The 24,013-nt window shown below is 38.3% G+C and overlaps 2 pseudogenes; both read right to left on the minus strand.

The window, feature by feature from the left end:
- Positions 1-647: 647 nt before the first annotated feature.
- LOC113881874 lies at positions 648-1,573 on the minus strand (annotated as a pseudogene).
- Positions 1,574-22,779: 21,206 nt separating this feature from the next.
- On the minus strand, positions 22,780-23,698 carry LOC113882246 (annotated as a pseudogene).
- Between the last annotated feature and the right edge of the window lie 315 nt (positions 23,699-24,013).

The following is a 24,013-nucleotide window of genomic DNA, read 5'->3' on the forward strand; positions in this document are numbered from 1 at the left end:
TGTTAAAAGTTATAAAATGCATAAAGATTAGTTAGCAAACACTAAATAATCAATAAATGTTAGTTTCTAGGTCTACTTTTTACTGTCAGTAGTCTGCAAAATTTCTTAATTTTCTTTCAGAATTTGCAATAGGTATAATTCTCTCTGGGTACTTCCCTCATGGCTCAGGTGGTAAAGAACCCACCTGCCAATGCAGGAGACTCAAGAGATGTGGGTTCTTCCTGGGTCGGGAAAATCCCCTGGAGTAGGAAATGGCAACCCCTTCCAGTATTCTTGCCTAGCAAATTCCATGGATGGGAAGCCTGACGGACTACAGTCCATGGGGTCACACAGAGTCGCACATGACTGAGCACCTCCCCCACCCACACACATGCACATATTCCTCTCTATGGGGAGTAAATCTGCCTCTTTGCATCCACAGAGACTCTTGCCTACAAGGCTCCTCTGTCCGTGCAATTTTCCAGACAAGAATACTGGAGGGGGTTTCCCCTTTCCTACTCCAAGGAATCTTTCTGACCCAGGAGTTGAACCCACACCTCTTGAGTTTCATGCAATGGCAGGAGATTATGTTACCACTGAGCCACCTGGGAAGCCCCTAATCCTCTCTCTATATTATAGATAATCACTTCCTTTGTACCATGGACAGCCTAAGTTACTCTCCTCTTCAATAAATTCTTCATGGCATTTTTCACCTCTGTTTCTCATTGTGTAAGTGATAGGATTTAACATGGGAGTGAAGACTGAAAAGAACACAGCCACCCACTTGTCAGCAGGGTAAGTGGCCACAGGACGCATATGGGTGAATATACAAGGGACAAAAAAGCATACCACTACTGTGAAGTGGGAGCCACAGGTAGAGAGGGCTTTGTGTCATCCTTCAGAGCCATGGGACTTCAGGGAGCCCAGGAAGACTGTGTAGGAGATGAGGAGCGGGAAAAAAATGAGCAAGCACTTGCCCCCTGTGTTAGCTGTCACCATGATTCCAAGCCTGTAGGTGTCACCACAGGCAAATTTCAACAGTGAGAAGAAATCACACATGAAATGGTCAATGACTTTGGGTCCACAAAAGGTCAAGTTTATCATGAAAGGAATCTGCATGGTGGCATGTAGGATCCCCCCCGATCCAGGCCACCACTACCAGGAGCTGGCAGAGCCCCTGTTTCATGATGGTCATGTAGTGCAGAGGCTTGCAGATGGCCAAGTAGCAGTCATAGGCCATGACAATGAGGATGATAATCTCTGATCCTCCTAGGAGGTGTTCCACAAAAAGCTGAGTCAGGCAGCCACCCCAGGAGATAGTTCTCTTCTGGTACAGCAGGTCAGTGACCATTTTGGGGATGATGACAGAGGGGAAGGAGGCATCTAAGAAGGACAAGTGAGTGAGAATGAAGTACATGGGAGCTGAAAGTGTGGGGCTCAGGGAGATGGTAACGATAATGAGCAGGTTGGCCAGCATGGTAAATAGGAAAAAAATGAACAAAAAGACAATGAAGAGTATTTTCTACAAGTGTGGATTCTGTGTGAATCCCAAGAGGACAAATTCAGTCACATTGTAAAGAGACGTGAGATCCATTTAGAGACAAACACAGTCCTATGGCTTGAATTACCTGAAAGGAAGAATGAATAATACATCTTTGTCATGAAAGCATGGTAGACTGAATTTCTTAGAACAAAACTGGAGCAAATCAATAGAACTGTGCAACATGTCCTTGAGAATTTTGCCCCAGTACATGTTTCACGTTTATTACTTTCCTCACATTTTGCATTTCTACAGACACCTGTCATCTGCAAAACATCTATAAGGCAACTTATGATGTGCAACTTACTGAGAAAACACCCTACTACCTACATGGGATCTGTATTCTCCTCTTAGTTCCAATTCCTTCTGCATCTGCTGAGTCACGTCAGTGCACTGGGCTGAGCCCTCCTCTGTGTCCTTGGTCACAAATCATCATAATCAGATGTATCTTGCAAGCTGAGATTTGCCCCACAAAGATAAGTGTTACTGCCTCTTCCATGAGGTTTTACATTTTAACCATCAGCTCTAAACAGGGAGAACAGAAAGAAAAAAGTCCACTAGGTAAGGTGACGAGACAATGTATATAGGTATACACCAGAACTATATATAAATAATACAAACACATATAAAATCTATGACATAATAAGTACTAATTACAAATTCACTCACTCAACAAATAACTGGAGCCTTACTGTGCATGTGAATGTATGTTTGCTCCCACAAAATCAAGAATAGTATTCCTGTTATATGCCCTTAATAATTGCAACACCATTACGAAACAGCAACAAGGCACCCATCCGTGAGAGGAATGTTTCCACTACTTTCTGTTTCTGATGCATTCATTGTAATGCCTTCTCCCATCTTTCCACAAGATCAATCTTCCATCATTCTTGGTTAGGGATACTGTATTACTATCTGAAGGATGAATGTGGGGACATAAATATAATAAAATTGCCCAAAAGTTCAGAAGAGATTATAATATACATAAAATAAGACTTACAAGTAATTGATGTATTTTATAAATAGCTCTGAATAAATACAAATTAGTTTTTCATTTTTCTTTGTTTCATTTTCCTTCTAGGAATAAACCATAATGGAAAATATTTTTAAAAAGAAAAAAAAATCATTGTTTACAATTTTTTAGCATGCATATTAAGAGCTGTGTTAAATTCAGAAATGACATAGTTCATTTCTTTTGTAGCATGTGATTTTTGCAGAGTTGTATTTTTTAATTGTACAATATCTTTGAAACATTTTTAAGTTGTATTATAAAGTGGAGAGAAGTTTAGATGCAATTTTGAATTGTGTATTTCTTCTAACTAATATCATATCAGCTAATTTATTGAAAGTCTAACTAACTTAAATATATATCAACAAGAAGAAAGATTCAAAACATTTTTACTTCTAAACTGATAGCATGGCATTTGAATCTCTCTTTCTTGAAATCTTTTATACTTAAAGAGGAATTTAAATGTCAGATAGGTGAGAATCAGATTAGATCAGATCAGATCAGTCACTCAGTCGTGTCCGACTCTTTGTGACCCCATGAACCGCAGCACACCAGGCCTTCCTGTCCATCACCAACTCCCAGAGTTCACTCAGACTCACGTCCATCGAGTCAGTGATGCCATCCAGCCATCTCATCCTCTGTCGTCCCCTTCTCCTCCCGCCCCCAATCCCTCCCAGCATCAGAGTCTTTTCCAATGAGTCAACTCTTTGCATGAGGTGGCCAAAGTACTGGAGTTTCAGCCTCAGCATCATTCCTTCCAAAGAAATCCCAGGGCTGCTCTCCTTCAGAATGGACTGGTTGGATCTCCTTGCAGTCCAAGGGACTCTCAAGAGTCTTCTCCAATACCACAGTTTAAAAGCATCAATTCTTCGGCTCTCAGCCTTCTTAAGAGTCCAACTCTCACATCCATACATGACCACAGGAAAAACCATAGCCTTGACTAGACGAACCTTTGTTGGCAAAGTAAGAGGTGTTTATATGATTTTTAAGAATGATTAGAACCTGTGAGTCTATGATTATGTGATTTCCTGGGGGCAAAAAAAAAAAAAAAAAGAATAAAAATAGACCCTACCTATGAACTTGTTTGACATAGGTCTATGCAAAGTCCAGGCAGCTGTTAGTTCATCAGGAAAGAAGTAAGGGTATAATGTTTAAAAATGCCAACCAAAGCTCAGCTTTGGTAAGTGTCTTTATTGACTTATAAATGGTACATTTGGGTAAGTCTTAAAAGCACGACCACACAACCTGTTTACAGGCGCATTCAGTAGCTTCTTGGGTGTGGCTAATAGGGCCTCAGGGGGATTTCAACATTATTAGCAGGCATTGCCTACAGCCCAATTATTTCATACAAGTTAACTGAGCAGCAGAGAACTTTTATGGCACTCATTTTTAATTTTGAACTCCTCTTTGTGTCTACACAAGACAAAATACTATGACAAGAAAAAAAAAGTTGACCACTTATGAATTTAAATATTTAATAACATATGAGCTTATTGGGTTTCTGACTATTTAGTACTGTGTAAATTAAACACTTAGATGTGTAACTATCTGATTCTTAAACTTCTATTATAATAGTTTATTTTAACTGATTTACCATTTAATCAAATCATAATTTTTAAATATTGTTTTTAGATGTGCATTCACTGATAATACTGAATTCTATTATGGTACTGGCACTTCACAACTATAAAGTTTATAATACATCTTCAAATTAGTTTTTTTTCTTGTGCAAATTGTCAAAATACATTAATATGATAGTGATAAAAATAATTCTACTCTTCAATATATTTAGAGGTGGTAAAATGTATTTCTTTCAGTCATTTAAATTAAATTGTTCAATATCCATTGGAACACAAAAATAGGCAATAATATTCACAATGTATAACAAGGAAATACAAGAGAAAGAGTAAGAATGCCATTTGCCAAGGGGAAATAAAAATGAGGGCACTAAATTCTGGACCAGAATCCTTATACTAAACTATTTTTTACAACTGAAGTGGCATTAGATGTTTATGCTGTCACCAACTATAAGGTCCACTACAAATATCTATGAATATAAATAAATATTAATGTATGAAATTATTTTGTAAATATATTTAAACCAATTCAACTCAGAAATAGTCCTACATAGATCAGCATTCATTCATCATGTTCAAATATGCTTGCATTAAATTGTATATGATTCTCACTGGATCCAGAGAAGGTGGCACTGTGAGCATACTGTGTCATGAAGGAAAAGAGTTTAAGGAAACTGAAATGACTTGACTAAACCTAGTTTGACTGGACACTCCAATATTAGAGTGTAGTAAAAATATTGTGATGACAGGTGCCAAAGACAGTCTGAATGAGAATTTAAAACTACCTACATAACTATAAGGGGTATGGATTTTGCAGGAATGTTATCATGAAATTGTTTGAACTTGTCTTTCAGTTCTGGAATGAAAATTGGAATCAGATTAGAGAATTAGCATGTACTGACAAAGTTGTCATTTCCAACTTCATAAAAGATGGAAATTCATTCACAATAGCACATTGAGTGGTTATTCAGACTCTAATTAAATAGATGCAGTTCTTGATAAAGAGATTGCTTTTGAACCTCACCATCTACTTAGTCCAACTTCACAAGCCCCAGAGAACCATAAAAGGGAAAAAGGGAGGAGTTATGTCTAAAATCAAAGAAGGATGTTCATTAAAATAATTTTTTCAAAAGAAGTAGTCTTGGAGATACAACAAGGAAAGTCTGTTTCATACAAATCCAAGGACAGAGTGGTTTAAAACCCTGGGGAGACAGCAACAGAGATTCTCAAATTTGAAGGGTAAATCAGAATGAAATCAGGAGGGTCATATCATGTATCATATATATGGTCATATCACAGTTGATCAGAAACTAGTTGAAGAGCAGTTTGAGTTTTGATAGATTCAGGGACTAATTTCACAAAACCAGGCACCTGCCAAAGTGTACTTAAGGCAGCTTTATGCCTTTCAATATGTAGAGAAACATGTCCTCAAAATAACAGAGCAATTAAAATAGAACTCATGTTGTCATTATGCCAGGAAATTTGGAAAACTCAGCAGGGACCACAGGACCGGAAAAGCTCAGTTTTCATTCCAGTCCCAAAGAAAGGCAATGCCAAAGAATGCTCAAACTATTGCACGGTTGCACTCATCTCACACGCTAGTAAAGTAATGAATTCAAAATTCTTCAAGCCAGGCTTCAGCAATACGTGAACCGTGAACTTCCAAATGTTCAAGCTGGCTTTAGAAAAGGCAGAGAAACCACAGATCAAATTGCCAACATCTGCTGGATCATGGAAAAAGCAAGAGAGTTACATAAAAATATCTATTTCTGCTCTATTGACTATGCCAAAGCCTTTGACTGTGTGGATCACAATAAACTGAAAAATTCTGAAAGAAATGGGAATACCAGACCACCTGACCTGCCTCTTGAAAAACCTATAGTGCAGGTCAGGAAGCAACACTTGGAACTGGACAGGGAACAACAGACTGGTTCCAAATAGGACAAGGAGTACGTCAAGGCTGTATATTGTCACCCTGCTTATTTAACTTACATGTAGAGTACATCATGAGAAATGCTGGGCTGGAAGAAGAACAAGCTGGAATCAAGATTGCCAGGAGAAATATCAATAACCTCAAATATGCAGATGACACCACCCTTATGACAGAAAGTGAAGACGAACTAAAGAGCTTCTTGATGAAAGTGAAAGAGGAGAGTGAAAAAGTTGGCTTAAAGCTCAACATTCATTGGAGAAATGTCTATTTAGTTCTTTGGCCCATTTTTTGATTGGGTCGTATGGGGAGGGAGGAGGGAGGAGGGTTCAGGATGGGGAGCACATGTATACCTGTGATGAATTCATTTTGATATTTGGCAAAACTAATACAATTATGTAAAGTTTAAAAATAAAATAAAATTTTAAAAAAAGTTAAAAAAAAAAAAAAAAAAAAGCTCAACATTCAGAAAACTAAGATTATGGCATTTGGTCCCATCACTTCATGGGAAATAGATGGGGAAACAATGGAAACAGTGTCAGACTTTATTTATTTGGGCTCCAAAATCACTGCAGATGGTGATTGTAGTCATGAAATTAAAAGATGCTTACTCCTTGGAAGGAAAGTTATGACCAACCTAGATAGCATATTCAAAAGCAGAGACATTACTTTGCCAACAAAGATCCATCTAGTCAAGGCTATAGTTTTTCCAGTGGCCATGTATGGATTGGAGAGTTGGACTGTGAAGAAAGCTGAGCACCGAAGAATTGATGCTTTTGAAGTGTGGTGTTGGAGAAGACTCTTGAGAGTCCCTTGGACTGCAAGGAGATCCAACCAGTCCATTCTAAAGGAGGTCAGTCCTGGGTGTTCATTGGAAGGACTAATGCTGAAGCTGAAACTCCAATACTTTGGCCACCTCATGCGAAAAGTTGGCTCATTGAAAAAGACTCTGATGCTGGGAGGGATTGGGGGCAAGAGGAGAAGGGGACGACAGAGGATGAGATGGCTGGATGGCATCACCGACTTGATGGACGTGAGTTTAGGTGAACTCCAGGAGTTGGTGATGGACAGGGAAGCCTGGCGTGCTGCGATTCATGGGGTCGCAAAGAGTCGGACACAACTTAGCAACTGAACTGAACTGAACTGATGTTGTCAGTCCAATGCAAGGAATCTTTCATCCCAGAAGAATGCCTTCTACGTTGTTAACCAGGGATGGAAGCTTTTGGGTGGTGGACTGTGTCCCCTGCTATCCTAGGTCTTATTACTGTAATTATGCTTACTACTTTCACTAGCTCCTCGGTGGTGCTGTATCATCCCTTAAGTGTTTCCTTCAACTCTATGAACACCTCACTATGTAAACATATAAACCTTTTTTGCTATTGTTGTTTAGTCACTAAGTCATGTCTGACTCTTCTGTGACCCCCTGAACTATACCCACCAAGCTCCTCGGTCCAAGGGATTTCCCAGTCAAGAATACTGAAGTGAGTTGTCATTTCCTTCAGCAGGGAATCTTTCCAACCCAAGGACTGAATCTACATCTCCTACATTGGCACACAGATTCTTTTTTTTGTTTGTTTGTTTGTTTTTAATTTTATTTATTTCTTTACTTGGCTGCACTGGGTTTTAGTTGTGGCACTTGGGGGTTTTATTTATTTATTTATTTTTCTAATTTTATTTTATTTTTAAACTTTACATAATTGTATTAGTTTTGCCAAATATCAAAATGAATCCGCCACAGGTATACATGTGTTCCCCATCCCGAACCCTCCTCCCTCCTCCCTCCGAAGCAACCGACAAACAACTAATCTCAAAAATATACAAGCAACTCCTACAGCTCAACTCCAGAAAAATAAACGACCCAATCAAAAAATGGGCCAAAGAACTAAATAGACATTTCTCCAAAGAAGACATACAGATGGCTAACAAACACATGAAAAGATGCTCAACATCACTCATTATCAGAGAAATGCAAATCAAAACCACTATGAGGTACCATTTCACACCAGTCAGAATGGCTGCGATCCAAAAGTCTACAAATAATAAATGCTGGAGAGGGTGTGGAGAAAAAGGCACACAGATTCTTTACCACTGAGTTATCAGGGAAATCCAAAATCTTCTTAGTCTGCCATTTTCAATATGTTATTTTCTAATCAGGTTTCCAATTGATGCAAAAAGTTTGTGTTTTTTGTTTGTAAAAAAAAAAAAATGCCAGTAAATCAGACAACAGCTTTTCTTTTAATAAATATATTTTATTTATAAAGTGTACTTCTTTTGATACACAGCTGCTAAATAAATTTAACATTTGTAAGGGAAAAGTTCCATGAAAGAGAAAAATTCAACCTAAAGATTATTGGATGTCTTCATGGAAATCTGTGTTTTATTTTTGTAATATAAATTTATTTATTTTAATTGGAGGTTAATTACTTAACAATATTGTATTGGTTTTGCCATACATCAAGATGAATCTGTCACAGGTATACATGTGTTCCTCATGTCGAACCCCCCTCCATTCTCCCTCTGCGTACCATCCCTCTGAGTCCTACTAGTGCACCAGTGCCAAGCTCCAGTATTATGCATCAAACTTGGACTGGCGATACGCTTCATATATGATATTATACATGTTTTAATGCCATTCTCCCAAATCATCCCACCCTCTCCCTCTCCCATGGAGTCCAAAAGACTGTTCTATACATCTGTGTCTCTTTTGCTGTCTCGCATACAGGGTTATTGATACCATCTTTCTAAAGTCCTTATATATGCGTCCATATAGACTACCTGATGAACTACGGAATGAGGTTCATGGCATTGTACAGGAGACAGGGATCAAGACCATCCCCATAGAAAAGAAATGCAAAAAAGCAAAATGGCTGTCTGGGGAGGCCTTACAAATAGCTGTGAAAAAAAGAGAAGTGAAAAGCAAAGGAGAAAAGGAAAGATATAAGCATCTGAGTGCAGAGTTCCAAAGAATAGCAGGAAGAGATAAGAAAGCCTTCCTCAGTGATCAATGCAAAGAAATAGAGGAAAACAACAGAATGACAAAGACTAGAGATCTCTTCAAGAAAATTAGAGATACCAAGGGAACATTTCATGCAAAGATGGGCTCGATAAAGTACAGAAACTGTATGGACCTAACAGAAGCAGAAGATATTAAGAAGAGTTGGCAAGAATACACAGAACTGTACAAAAAAAGATCTTCATGACCCAGATAATCATGATGGTGTGATCACTGACCTAGAGCCAGACACCCTGCAATGTGAAAGTCAAGTGGGCCTTAGGAAGCATCACTACGAACAAAGCTAGTGGAGGTGATGGAATTCCAGTTGAGCTACTCCAAATGCTGAAAGATGATGCTGTGAAAGTGTGGCACTCAATATGCCAGCAAATTTGGAAAACTCAGCAGTGGCCACAGGACTGGAAAAGGTCAGTTTTAATTCCAATCCCAAAGAAAGGCAATGCCAAAGAATGCTCAAACTACCGCACAATTGCACTCATCTCACACGCTAGTAAAGTAATGCTCAAAATTCTCCAAGCCAGGCTTCAGCAATACATGAACCGTGAACTTCCTGATGTTCAAGCTGGCTTTAGAAAAGGCAGAGGAACCACAGGTCAAATTGCCAACATCCGTGGATCATGGAAAAAGCAAGAGAGTCCCAGAAAAACATCTGTTTCTTCTTTATTGACCATGCCAAAATCTTTGACTGTGTGGATCACAATAAACTGGAAAATTCTGAAAGAGATGGGAATACCAGACCACCTGACCTACCTCTTGAGAAACCTATATCCAGGTCAGGAAGCAACAGTTAGAACTGGACATGGAACAACAGACTGGTGCCAAATAGGAAAAGGAGTACATTAAGGCTGTATATTGTCACCCTGCTTATTTAACTTATATGCAGAGTACATCATGAGAAATGCTGGACTGGAAGAAACACAAACTGGAATCAAGATTGCCAGGAGAAATATCAACAACCTCAGATATGCAGATGACACTACCTTTATGGTGGAAAGTGAAGAGAAACTAAAAAGCCTCTTGATGAAAGTGAAAGAAGAGAGCAAAAAAGTTGGCTTAAAGCTCAACATTCAGAAAACGAAGATCATGGCATCCGGTCCCATCACTTCATGGGAAATAGATGGGGAAACAGTGTCAGACTTTCTTTTTTGGGGCTCCAAAATCACTGCAGATGGTGACTGCAGCCATGAAATTAAAAGATGCTTACTCTTTGGAAGGAAAATTATGACCAACCTAGATAGCATATTCAAAAGCAGAGACATTACTTTGCCAACAAATGTCCCTCTAGTCAAGGCTCGTTTTTTCCAGTGGTCATGCATGGATGTGAGAGTTGGACTGTGAAGAAGGCTGAGTGCTGAAAACTTGATGCTTTTGAAGTGCAGTGTTGGAGAAGACTCTTGAGAGTCCCTTGGACTACAAGAAGATGCAACCAATCCATTCTGAAGGAGATCAGCCCTGGGATTTCTTTGGAAGAAATGATGCTAAAGCTGAAATTTCAGTACTTTGGTCACTTGATGTGAAGAGTTGACTCACCGGGAAATACTGTGATGCTGGGAGGGATTGGGGGTAGGAGGAGAAGGGGACAACAGAGGATGAGATGGCTGGATGGCATCACTGACTCGATGGATGTGAGGCTGAGTGAACTCAGGGAGTTGGTGATGGACAGGGAGGCCTGGAGTGCTGTGATTCATGGTGTCACAAAGAGTCGGACACGACTGAGCAACTGAACTGAACTGAACTGATACTATATTGGTGTTTTTCTTCCTGGCTTACTTCACTCTGTATAATAGGCTCCAGTTTCAGCCACCTCATTAGAACTGATTCAAATGTAGTCTTTTTAGTGGCTGAGTAATACTCCATTGTGTATATGTACCACAGCTCTCTTATCCATTCATCTGCTGATGGACATCTAGGTTGCTTCCATATCCTGGCTATTATAAACAGTGCTGTGATGAACATTGGGGTACACATGTCTCTTTCAATTCTGGTTTCCTCGGTGTGTATGCCCAGCAGTGGGATTGCTGGGTCATAAGGCAGTTCTATTTCCAGTTTTTTAAGGAATCTCCACACTTTTCCATAGTGGCTGTACTAGTTTGCGTTGCCACCAACAGTTTAAGAGGGTTCGCTTTTCACCACACCCTCTCCAGCATTTATTGCTTGTAGACTTTTGGATCACAGTCATTCTGACTGGCCTGAAATGGTACCTCATTGTGGGTTTAATTTGCATTTCTCTGATAATGAGTGATGTGGAGTATCTTTTCATGTGTTTGTTAGCCATCTGTATGTCTTCTTTGAAGAAATGTCTATTTAGTTCTTTGGTGTAGTTTTTTATTGGTTCGTTTATGTTTCTGGAAATAAGCTGTAGGAATTGCTTGTATATTTTTAAGCTTAGTTCTTTGTCAGTTGTTTAATTTGCTATTATTTTCTCGCATTCTGAAAGCTGTCTTTTCACCTTGCTGATAGTTTCCTTTGTTGTGCAGAAGTTTTGAAGTTTAATTAGGTCCCATTTGTTTAGTCTTGCTTTTATTTCTAATATTCTGGGAAGTGGGTCATAGAGGATCCTGTTGTGATGTATGTCAGAGAGTGTTTTGCCTATGTTTTCTTCTAGGAGTTTGTAGCCTCTGATCTTAAATTTAGAGCTTTAATCCATTTTGAGTTTATTTTTGTGTATGTTATTAGAAAGTGTTGTAGTTTCATTCTTTTACAAGTGGTTGACCAGTTTTCCCAGCACCACTTGTTAAAGAGATTGTCTTTAATCCATTGTATATTCTTCCCCCCTTTGTCAAAGATAAGGTGTCCATAGTTGTTTGGATTTATCTCTGAGCTTTCTATTTTGTTCCATTGATCTATATTTCTGTCTTTGTGCCAGTACCATACTGTCTTGATGACTGTGGCTTTGTAGTAGAGCCTGAAGTCAGGCACATTGATTCCTCCAGTTCCATGATTCTTTCTCAAGATTGCATTGGCTATTCGATGTTTTTTGTATTTCAATACAAATTGTGAAATTGTTTGTTCTAGCTCTGTGAAAAATATCGTTGGTAGCTTGATAGGGATTGCATTGAATCTATAGATTGCTTTGGGTAGTATTCTCATTTTCTCTATATCGATTCCTCTGATCCATGAACATGTATATTTCTCCATCTATTAGTGTACTCTTCGTTTTATTTTACCAGTGTTTTCTTTAGGTAGATATATTCCTAAGTATTTCATTCTTTTCATTGTAATGGTGAATGGAATTGTTTCCTTAATTTCTCTTTCTATTTTCTCATTATTAGTGTATAGAATGCAAGGGCTTTCTGTGTGTTGATTTTATATCCTGCAACTTTACTATATTCATTGATTAGCTCTAGTAATTTTCTGGTGGAGTCTTTAGGGTTTTCTATGTAGAGGATCATGCCATCTGCAAACAGTGAGAGTTGTACTTCTTTTCCAATCTGGATTCCTTTTATTTCTTTTTCTGCTCCGATTGCTGTGGCCAAAACTTCCAAAACTATGTTGAATAGTAGTGGTGAGAGTGTGCACCCTTGTCTTGTTCCTGACTTTAGGGGAAATGCAGAGGAAGGTAAACTTCCAAACTCATTCTATGAGGCCACCATCACCCTAATACCAAAACCTGACAAAGATCCCACAAAAAAAGAAAACTACAGGCCAATATCACTGATGAACATAGATGCAAAAATCCTTAACAAAATTCTAGCAATCAGAACCCAACAACACATTAAAAATATCATACACCAAGACCAAGTGGGCTTTATCCCAGAGATGCAAGGATTCTTCAATATCCAGAAATCAATCAATGTAATACACCACATTAACAAATTGAAAAATAAAAGCCATATGATTATCTCAATAGATGCAGAGAAATCCTTTGACAAAATTCAACATCCATTTATGATAATAACTCTCCAGAAAGCAGTAATAGAAGGAACATACCTCAACATAATAAGCTATATATGACAAACCCACAGCAAACATTATCCTAAATGGTGAAATCTGTTTTTTATTTATAGCATTCTCTTTGGAGTTTTATGACTCTAAGGGATCTATGACTTTACTGTCTGTTAGCTAGTTTGTAAGTCTTTACATTGAGAAAATTAATACAATTTCAAATAATTCTTGTTAAGCAAAATACAAATGTTGTCTGGTGGAAGTTTGATCAATTTTCCTGACCATTACAGATAAAGACAGCTTTCCTCTCATTTGTAAATTCATTTATTTATGTGTGCTCAGTCACCTCAATCATGTCTGACTCTTTGAGTCAGCCAGGGTCCTCTGTCCATTGGATTTTCCAGGCTAGAATACTGGAGTTGGTTGCTATGCCCTCCTCCATGACATCTTCCCAACCCAGGAATTGAACTCGTGTCTCCTGGGGCTCCTGCACTGCGGGAAAAATCTTTACCAGTAAGCCACTGGTGAAGCCCCATTTCACATCTCTGATGGAACAAAGCAAGAGAGGATTATCCTTTAGACTGATTATTATGTGTTCCTTTTTGCCTTGTTATGCAGTGAGCTAAATCAAATCTTTGTCATGTGTTCATTTTATATTTGTATGAGTAGTGATTTCACTTTTTAAAAGTATTTTCTTCCACATATTAAAATAAAGACCATTTTAGAGAGATAAGCTAAAAGACTCATATAAGTTTAGATAATTTCTCCAAAGAAGACATACAGATGGCTAACAAACACATGAAAAGATGCTCCACATCACTCATTATCAGAGAAACGCAAATTAAACCCACAATGAGGTACCATTTCACGCCAGTCAGAATGGCTGTGATCCAAAAGTCTACAAGCAATAAATGCTGGAGAGGGTGTGGAGAAAAGGGAACCCTCTTACACTGTTGGTGGGAATGCAAACTAGTACAACCGCTATGGAGAAGAGTGTGGAGATTCCTTAAAAACTGGAAATAGAACTGCCATACGACCCAGCAATCCCACTGCTGGGCATACACACCGAGGAAACCAGAATTGAAAGAGATACATGTACCCCAATGTTCATCACAGCACTGTTTATAATAGCCAGGATATGGAAGCAACCTAGATGTCCATCAGCAGATGAATGGATAAGAGAGCTGTGGTACATATACACAATGGAGTATTACTCAGTCACTAAAAAGACTACATTTGAATCAGTTCTAATGAGGTGGCTGAAACTGGAGCCTATTATAACGAGTGAAGTAAGCCAGAAAGAAAAACACCAGTACAGTATACTAGCGCATATATATGGAATTTGCTGTTGCTAATTCGCTTCAGTCGTGTCCGACTCTGTGCGACCCCATGGACTGCAGCCTACCAGGCTTCTCCGTCCATGGGATTCTCCAGGCAAGAATACGAGTGGGTTGCCATTTCCTTCTCCAATGCATGAAAGTGGGAAGTGAAAGTGAAGTCACTCAGTCGTGTCCGACTCTTATCGACCCCATGGACTGCAGCCTACCAGGCTCCTCCACCCATGAGATTTTCCAGGCAACAGTACTGGAGTAGGGTGCCATTGCCTTCTTCCATATGGAATTTAGAAAGATGGTAACGATAACCCTGCATGCGAAACAGCAAAAGAGACACAGATGTATAGAACAGTCTTTTGGACTCTGTGGGAGAGGGAGAGGATGGGATGATTTGGGCGAATGGCATTGAAGTATCATATATGAAATGAATTGGCAGTCCAGGTTCGGTGCATGATACAGGATGCTTGGGGCTGGCACACTGGGATGACCCAGAGGGATGGTATGGGGAGGGATGTGGGAGGGGGTTTCAGGATGGGGAACACGTGTACACCCATGATAAATTCATGTTGATGTATGGCAAAACCAACACAATATTGTAAAGTAATTAGCCTGCAATTAAAATAAACGACCCAATCAAAAAATGGGCCAAAGAACTAAATAGACATTTCTCCAAAGAAGACATACAGATGGCTAACAAACACATGAAAAGATGCTCAACATCACTCATTATCAGAGAAATGCAAATCAAAACCACTATGAGGTACCATTTCACACCAGTCAGAATGGCTGTGATCCAAAAGTCTACAAATAATAAATGCTGGAGAGGGTGTGGAGAAAAGGGAACCCTCTTACACTGTTGGTGGGAATGCAAACTAGTACAGCCACTATGGAGAACAGTGTGGACATTCCTTTAAAAACTCGAAATAGAACTGTCTTATGATCCAGCAATCCCACTGCTGGGCATACACACTGAGGAAACCAGAAGGGAAAGAGACACGTGTACCCCAGTGTTCATTGTAGCACTGTTTATAATAGCCAGGACATGGAAGCAACCTAGATGTCCATCAACAGATGAATGGATAAGAAAGCTATGGTATATATACACAATGGAGTATTACTCAGCCATTAAAAAGAATACATTTGAATCAGTTCTAATGAGGTGGCTGAAACTGGAGCCTATTATACAGAGTGAAGTAAGCCAGACGGAAAAACATATAGTATACTAACGCATATATATGGAATTTAGAAAGATGGTAACAATAACCCGGTGTACGAGACAGCAAAAGAGACACTGATGTATAGAACAGTCTTATGGACTCTGTGGGAGAGGGAGAGGGTGGGAAGATTTGGGAGAATGGCATTGAAACATGTAAAATATCATGTAAGAAACGAGTTGCCAGTCCAGGTTCGATGCACGATACTGGATGCTTGGGGCTAGTGCACTGGGACGACCCAGAGGAATGGTATGGGGAGGGAGGAGGGAGGAGGGTTCAGGATGGGGAACACATGTATACCTGTGGTGGATTCATTTTGATATTTGGCAAAACTAATACATTATGTAAAGTTTAAAAATAAAATAAAATTAGAAAAAAAATAAAAATAAAAAATGCAATAAAAAAATGTTTAGATAGTTTTATCCTGTGGGTTACTTTACCACAGGTTTTCTGTTCTATTTGGAAGAGGGGGCTTGCTCCTATTTAATCAATTTTTAAAAAGAAAAATCTCCTTTAAAACTTATTTTGAAATCAAATGTTCCATTTTCATCCACCTCATTAGAACTTTTTCTAATGTATTCTTTTTAATGGCTGAGTAATACTCCATTGTGTATATGTACCACAACTTTATGCAAGACAGCAAAAGAGACACAGATGTATAGAACAGTCTTTTGGACTCTGTGGGGGGGATTATTTGGGAGAATGGCTTTAAAACATGTATAATATCATATAAGAAATGAATTGCCAGTCCAGGTTTGATGCAGGACACAGGAAGCTTGGGGCTGGTGCACTGGGATGACCCAGAGGGATGGTATGCGGAGGGAGGTGGGAGGGGGCTTCAGGATGGGGAACATGTGTACACGCATGGTGGATGCATGTTGATGTATGGCAAAACCAATACAATATTGTAAAGTAAAAAAAAAAAATAATAAAAATTAAAAAAAAAAGAAATCAAATGTTCCAATAGCACTTTCTCATCTCTGCTTCTATTTTTGTGGTTACCAAAAGATTGCAGGCTCTTAGGTGGTTAAGGACTAAGGAAATTAAGCCTATTTTCCTCTTAATATGTTATTTTTGGATAAATTTGCAAAAGGTTTTTTTATAGATCAGAGATTATTAGGATAAGTAATGACCAAAATCTAATATTGACTGCTTAATTTATGCCAAATATTGTACAAAAACTTTTTTTGTTTGTTTTTAAATTGTCTCCTTTAAAATTTTTAAAGTGATTTATATGTGGTTGGAAGAGAAAAATTAAGACAAGGAGTTGTTCAGCTTTGTGCCTCAGGACATACTGTTAGTGAGGAGCAGACCTGAAAGTACAGTTCTAGACTGACCTCAAGTCGTGATCGTGAACTCACATTATTTTCCATGTAAAAATTTACCAAATAGTTAGCAGGAACCTTCTTTAACATCCATCAAGAAAGTCTTTCTGAACACTGTTTCTTGCCCTAATTCATGGAGGCATTAAAAATGGATTGGAAAATTGGGAATTTGAAAGATATTACCTTCTTCCTCTGAGAATTTTTCATTTCCTCTCTTAGGAGAATTTATAATTTTAGTCATTTTCTTTACTTTCTTAATTAACAGGACATTACTCGTCAACTACAAATTGGCAGTTATCATTGACACTTTTCATTCATCAATGTTGTTTTTGTTGTTCAGTTGCTAAGTTGGGTCTGACATTTTTTGACTCCATGGACCACAGCACACCAGGCTCCCCTTCACTATCTCCTGGAGTTTGCTCAGATTCATGTCCACTGAGTTGGTGATGCTATTTAACCATCTCATCCTCTGCCACCCTCTTCTTTGGCCTTCAAACTTTCCCAGCATGAAGATCTTTTTCAACGAGTCTGCTCTTTGCACCAGATGGCCAAAGTGTTGGAGCTTCAGCTTCAGGAGCAGTCCTTTCAATGACTATTCACAGCTGATTTCCTCTAGGATGGACTGGTTTGATCTCCTTGCAGTCCAAGGATCTCTCGAGAGTCTTCTCCAGCACCATAATTCACAAGCATCGATTCTTGTCTCTCAGAATTCTTTATGGTCCAACTCTAGCATCTGTACATGCCTATTGAAAAAAAAATAGCTTTGACTATAAGAACCTTTTTCAGCAAAGTAATATCTCTGCTTTTGAATATACTGCTAGGTTTGTCACAGCTTTCCCTCCAAGGAGCAAATATCTTTTAATGTCATGGTGGCATTGATTTTGAAGCTCAGGAAAATAAAATATGTCCCTGCTTCAGTTATCTACTAAACAACTTAAAGAGAGTGTCTGTATCCTTTGATGGGAAGCCAGAAACTTGCTCCAAGGCTGCAATATAGTTTCTGTTGGGTATTTGTTTCTCCTTTGTTTCACATCTCCTTTCTTTCCTAATTAAGAACTGCAAACCTGTCCCTTGGAACTCAGAGAAAGTCAGGGAGACTGAATGAAGCCTATTTCCTGTAATTGAGGATGTGGGAGACACAAAGCTTTTGTGCTCAGGAGCCCCACAGAACCTGGCTTTGTATCACCAGCAGTGAGTTTTATTAGGACTTCATTTTCTCTATGTTCTCACAAAGTTAGTCATCCTAAAGATTTGAGGTGATTTATCTTTTGGTTTTGATTTGCATTTCCTCCTTGATTAATGAGGTTGAGCACCTTCCCATGTTCCTATTGGCATTTTTATATTTTCCTTGGAAAAATATCTATTCAGGTTTTTTGGCCATTTTTAAATTGAGTTATTTGATCTTATGTTATTTGGTTATAGAAGTCCCTTACATATTAACTCCTTATGAGCATATGATTTGATAGTTTTGTTTTGTTTTGTTTTTCCATTCTATAGGTTACATTTTCATGTTGTTTGTTTCCTTCGATGTGTAGAAGCAGTCTAGATTTAGAACTTGAGATCCTAGACTTCAGACTGATGTCATGATAGGGTAAAGCTTAACTTATCTGATAGCTTTTGCATCTGGGAGCCCTGAGCTGGCCTTTTACAAGCCTGACAACCTCACCGGATAAACTTCATCTACATAGCTCTGTGTCTACGTGGAGAAGGAAAAAGAGCTAAAAGAGTCTGGTTTTCTAGCCATCTCTGCCAATGCACCATTCATATCAGTGCAGTTATCTTGGACTCACAATAAAAGTCCAGCAATGTGTTGTTTACCAGAGAATGACCTCAGTCCATATCACATGGAATGGAATAATCATTCCATTTTTAGGGAGAACAACCAAGTTCTCCCTAAATTCATTATGGTCAGATACAAAGCAAAGTGATGAATGTAAAGATATAGCCCTGTGTGTGGACAGATATAGCCATGTGTGTGATTAAACATAGACCTGTGTATGACAATATACAAACTTCTTTATAGAAATAGATAAACCTGTGTGTTATATATCAATTATATATGCATATACATAGACAAATGCATCCATATAGATAGTCAAATACTAACCCATATCAGCTACAGACCTGTGTGTGTTCACATTTAGACAAAAGGTTCAATTGGGTGGAAACCTACATAACATTTAATATGTAGGTACAAGGGGTACCAATATACTTGTATGTTGTTGGTTCAGGGATATGGGTGTTTGGATTTAACAAATATTTGTGGCCTTGAGGACTGAACTGTAATTCATGACAGCAAAAGTCACTGAGCCCTTTCTGAGAAGCTCACTGAAAATGCAAATCAAATATAAATAGCATCCTCTTCTTTTATTTTTTTAACAAAACCAAAAGGTCAGTCATATGTACACTCCATGGAGATAATTACAGATTTTTATTGAGACATCAGTAAATCCTTCACAATATGTGTCCTGTTCTGGATGGGAAAACACAATACAAAAACAGGTTATTCTCCTCAAAATAAATATATAGTATTGTGGCATTCTAAATAAATTTTTATGGGAAGTTTTCAAACCTTGCCTACTGACTCTGTTTAAAGGAAGAAGAGAAGGAAAGGGAGGAGGAGGAGAAAGTGCCTCAGAATTCGAACTTCTAGATATTGCAAAACCTGACATAGTAAGTAGAAAATTGTGAAATTAGCTGAAATTAATAATTATATTGACATATTATTTTAACTTTTAGGCAAAATAGGGTTTCATATTTTACTTACCCAGACAAAAATAAATTCTAGATGGGTAAATAAAGTATTTTTTAAAATTTATTTTATTGAAGCATAGTTGATTTACAATGTTAATTTCTTCTGTTAATACTACAGCAAAATTATTCAGTTATATATTTGTGTATGTCCTTGGTCACTCAGTCGTGTCTGACTCTTTGAAATCCCAGGGACTGTAGTCCACCAGGATCTTCTGTCCATGGGATTCTCCAGGCAAGAATACTGGAGTGGGTTGCCATGCCCTTCTCCAAGGGATCTTCCCAACCCAACGATTGAACCCAGGTCTCCCGCATCACAGGAAGATTCTTTACAGTCTGAGCCACCAGGGAATCCCAAGAATACTAGAGTGGGGTAGCCTACCCCTTCTCCAGGGGAGGGACCTAGAGATTTTCATACTAAAGGCAGTCAGAAAGAGAAAGACAGATAACATGCCAACCTTACAAGGTATCTGAAATATGACACAAATAAATTTATCTATGACAGACTCATAGACACAGAAAACAGACTTATGGCTGAAAAGATTTCTGGGATGATTTATCACAAGGTATTGGACATAGTTCCCTGTTCTTTGCAGTGGGGCCTTGTTGTTTATACGTTCTATACATAGCAGTATCCATGTGCTCATCCCAAACTCCCAATCCTTTGCTCCCCACACACCTCCCCCTCAGCAACCACAAATCTGTTATCTGTGTCTATAAGTCTGTTTCATCGATAAATTTATTTGTGTCATATTTTAGATTCCCCATATGAGTGACATGTTATATGTCTTTTTCTTTCTGACTGCCTTAAGTATGATAATCTCTAGGTCCTTCCATGTTGACATAAATAGCATTCTTTTATTCTTTTTTATGGCTCTGTAGAATCTCCAGTGGCTCCTGCATTGGCAAGCAGATTCTTGACAACTGAGGCAGCTGGAAAGCTCAAGATGTCTTTTTATTAGGGGATTAATCCCACTCATCAGGGCACCACCTTTATGAACTAATCAATTTCCAATCGAAGTCCTCCAAATACCACCACATTAGAAATAATTTAATTTATGATTTTAGATAGGGACACAAACTCTCAGTCTATAATAGCATCCAAAAGTAGAAGAACAAATTATATAATATCTGACAAACAAAATGCTTGCTATAATTTGTAAATGCTATTGAGTTTGGAAAGACAAAAAATGATATAAGAAATCTCCATGTAACAGGATAAAAATAATCAGGATATGAGGTTTCCCACACACGGTGATTTACTGGCAAAAAGCACCCATCACCCCATAGCCTTGCCCTGTCATGGATCCAGACTAAATATGAAAGTGAAAAGTGAAAGTCACTCAGTCTTGTCTGACTTTTTGTGACTCTCCAGGCAAGAAAACTGGAATGGGTGGCTGTTCCCTTCTCCAGGGGATCTTTCCAACCCAGGAATTAAACTGGGGTCTCCTATATTGCAGGTGGATTCTTTACCAGCTGAGCTATATGGGAAACATACAAATAGGCTTCTTTGATCATATGCTTCCAAACAAATTAAAGGAAGATAATACGTTGTTTCAAGCCTGATTCAGAGAGGGAGATAATTTTATGAATGATGTCTCTGAGAGATAAAACAGTATATTTTGACTTTTTTATCACTAGCAATTTGTGTAATATTAATGAGAGATGAGCATGGCATACAAAGTCATGGCATATGAAGTTAACATCTTTTTTAACAATGATATCACCCAAAATATCTGGTGTCAAGCTCCATCATGCATATTAGATGCTCGTGGATCATGGATTATGCTAAAAAATTTACATGTAAAGGGCAGAGGCTGGATCTTTATAGAAGGCTATAAAACATATAAGCAAAAGAATAGATTGGGATATTGAATAATAGTGGAAGCTTTACCAGATATTCCAAACTATCTGAGAAGAAAGATTGGTCACCTTTATGAAAATATAACTCCAAACAATGCTGGTAAACTTGAGGAAATAATGTAATTGCCCAGTTGGGAAAATAAGTAAGATTTGGGTATTTTTATGCATATGTACCTTGTTCAATCAATCCCTGGAGAAGGAAATGGCAACCCACTCCAGTACTCTTGCCTTGAAAATCCCATGGATGGAGGAGCTTGGTGCAGGCTACTATCCATGGGGTTGCAGAGAGTCAGGCACGACTGCGTGACTTCACTTCACCTTGTTCAATCAGATTTATTTATAAAGATAGTCTCCTTATGTTTAATATTACAGCTCTGAAATATTCACCTTCAACCTCAGCATGCTAAGACATACAAAGAACAAATATATGTATATATATATTATCTTGCAGACAAAAATAAGACATATACTTCAAATATTAATATAGGTTGTCTCTGTGTGGGTATGAGTGAACAAAGGTTTTCTGTCATATTTCTATACTATTTTTTCACTATGTGTAATGAGTCATTAATTCTGAAAAAGATTATATTATTTAAGACAGAAACATGAGGAAATCTTCCACTAATTAAATAAATTTACATTATTACCTATAGCTTAAATCATTACATAGATCATAAATCTACAGTCTCAATGAAAGTGAAAGTGAAAGTTGCTCACTTGTGTCCGACTCTTTGTGACCCCATGGACTATACAGTCTATGGAATTCTCTAGGCCAGAATACTGGAGTGGGTAGCCTTTCCCTCCTCCAAGGGATCTTCCCAACCCAGGGATTGAACCCAGGTCTCCCACATTGCAGGAAGATTCTTTACCAACTGAGCCACAAGGGAAGTCTCAATAAAGATATTTTTTTGACATCTTTAATTGCAGAAATCTTACAAATGTATTTTAAACAAAATATATACTTTGAAGAAGGAAAATCTTAAATATTTTTGATCACTGGAATTATTCACATAATAATATTTTTTTCATCTTGACAAAGTTATTAAACATGAGGATATATTTGTTATTGTTGTTGTTGTGTGTGTGTGTGTGTGTTAGTTGTTCAGTTATGTTCAACTTTCTGCTACCTCATGAACTGTATCCTGCCAGGCTCCTCTGTTTATGGGATTCTCCAGGCAAGAATACTGGAGTGGGTTGCCATTCCCTTCTCCAGCAAATCTTCCCAACCCAGGAATCAAACGCAGATTTCCTGCATTGTAGGAGATCTGGGTTCGATTTACTACAGTTAAGTAGTCACATATGACTTTCCTGGGAAAAGCAATTCTTCAGCGAAAATAAGTGATGCTTTTCCCTGGTGCTTCAATTTCTTTTTCTGATCCAGAGCTTTTTCATGGCATTTTGCATCTCTCCATTTCTCAGAGTGTAGATTAGAGAGTTCAATATAGGGGTGACGGTGGTATAAAACACAGCCAAAGATGTATCAACAGGTAAAGTAGAAGGTGGTCTCACATACAGAAAAATACAGGGCACAAAGAAGAGGAGCACCACAGTGATGTGGGAACCACAGGTGGAGAAAGCTTTGTGCCTTCCTTTCTGACTAAGATTCTTCAGGAAGTGCAGGATGACCCCATAGGAAATGAGTTAAGAGTGTAAAGATGACCACTGACATTGTGCCATCATTGGCAACTACTGAGAGGGCAGTAATGTGGGTGTCAGTGCAGGCAAGTTTTAACAAGGGGTACAAGTCACAGATGAAATGGTCAATGACATTGGGGCCACAGAAGGGAAGGTTGTAAACAAATATTGGATGAAGGATAGCATGTAAAATCCCACCAACCCAGGCAAAGAGCAGTAGCAGAACACACATTCTCTGATTCATGATTGTCAAATAATGCAAGGGTTTGCAGATGGCCATGTAGCAGTCATAGGCCATGACCACCAGGAGTAAAATCTCAGCACCACCAAATAAGTGCTCCATAAAAAGCTGGGCCATGCAAGCTTGGAAGGAAATGGTTTTCTTCTCACAGAGGAAGTTTTTAATCATATTTGGGATGAAGGATGTAGAATAAAGAGCATCAAGAAGTGACAAATTTCCAAAAAACTAGTACATAGGGGCATCCAGGGTTGGGCTGAATACCACAGTCAGGACAGCAAGCAAGTTGCCCAACATTGTCACAATGTAGATGAGCAAGAACATGACAAATAATATTTTCTGACCCTGGGAGCTCTGAGTGAGCCCTAAGAGGACAAACTCAGTTACATTATTTCTATGTTCCATAGGTGCTCCTTTATGTCTTAGTTCAGAGTTCAGGACCAAGTTACCTATGAATATAATTATTAGAAGTGAGTTACTGAAGTCTTTCAATAATATGTTTATTCATTTGACAAATATGCTTTATTATGTTCTGATGCTTTCAGATATTATAATACAGACTGATTAAAACATTGTCCTAAACTTAACAATCTTATAGACTCATGGAGAAGCAAGTGATTAGAGACATTTCTGGGCAAAAGACACAGTATTAAATAAATGAGTTGCCACAATTAGCTCTCCATGTAGATGCTAATTAAATTGTACATAAGCTAATAACAT

The sequence above is a fragment of the Bos indicus x Bos taurus genome, chromosome 23 (genome assembly GCF_003369695.1).
Source record: "Bos indicus x Bos taurus breed Angus x Brahman F1 hybrid chromosome 23, Bos_hybrid_MaternalHap_v2.0, whole genome shotgun sequence".
Taxonomy (NCBI): Eukaryota; Metazoa; Chordata; class Mammalia; order Artiodactyla; family Bovidae; genus Bos; species Bos indicus x Bos taurus.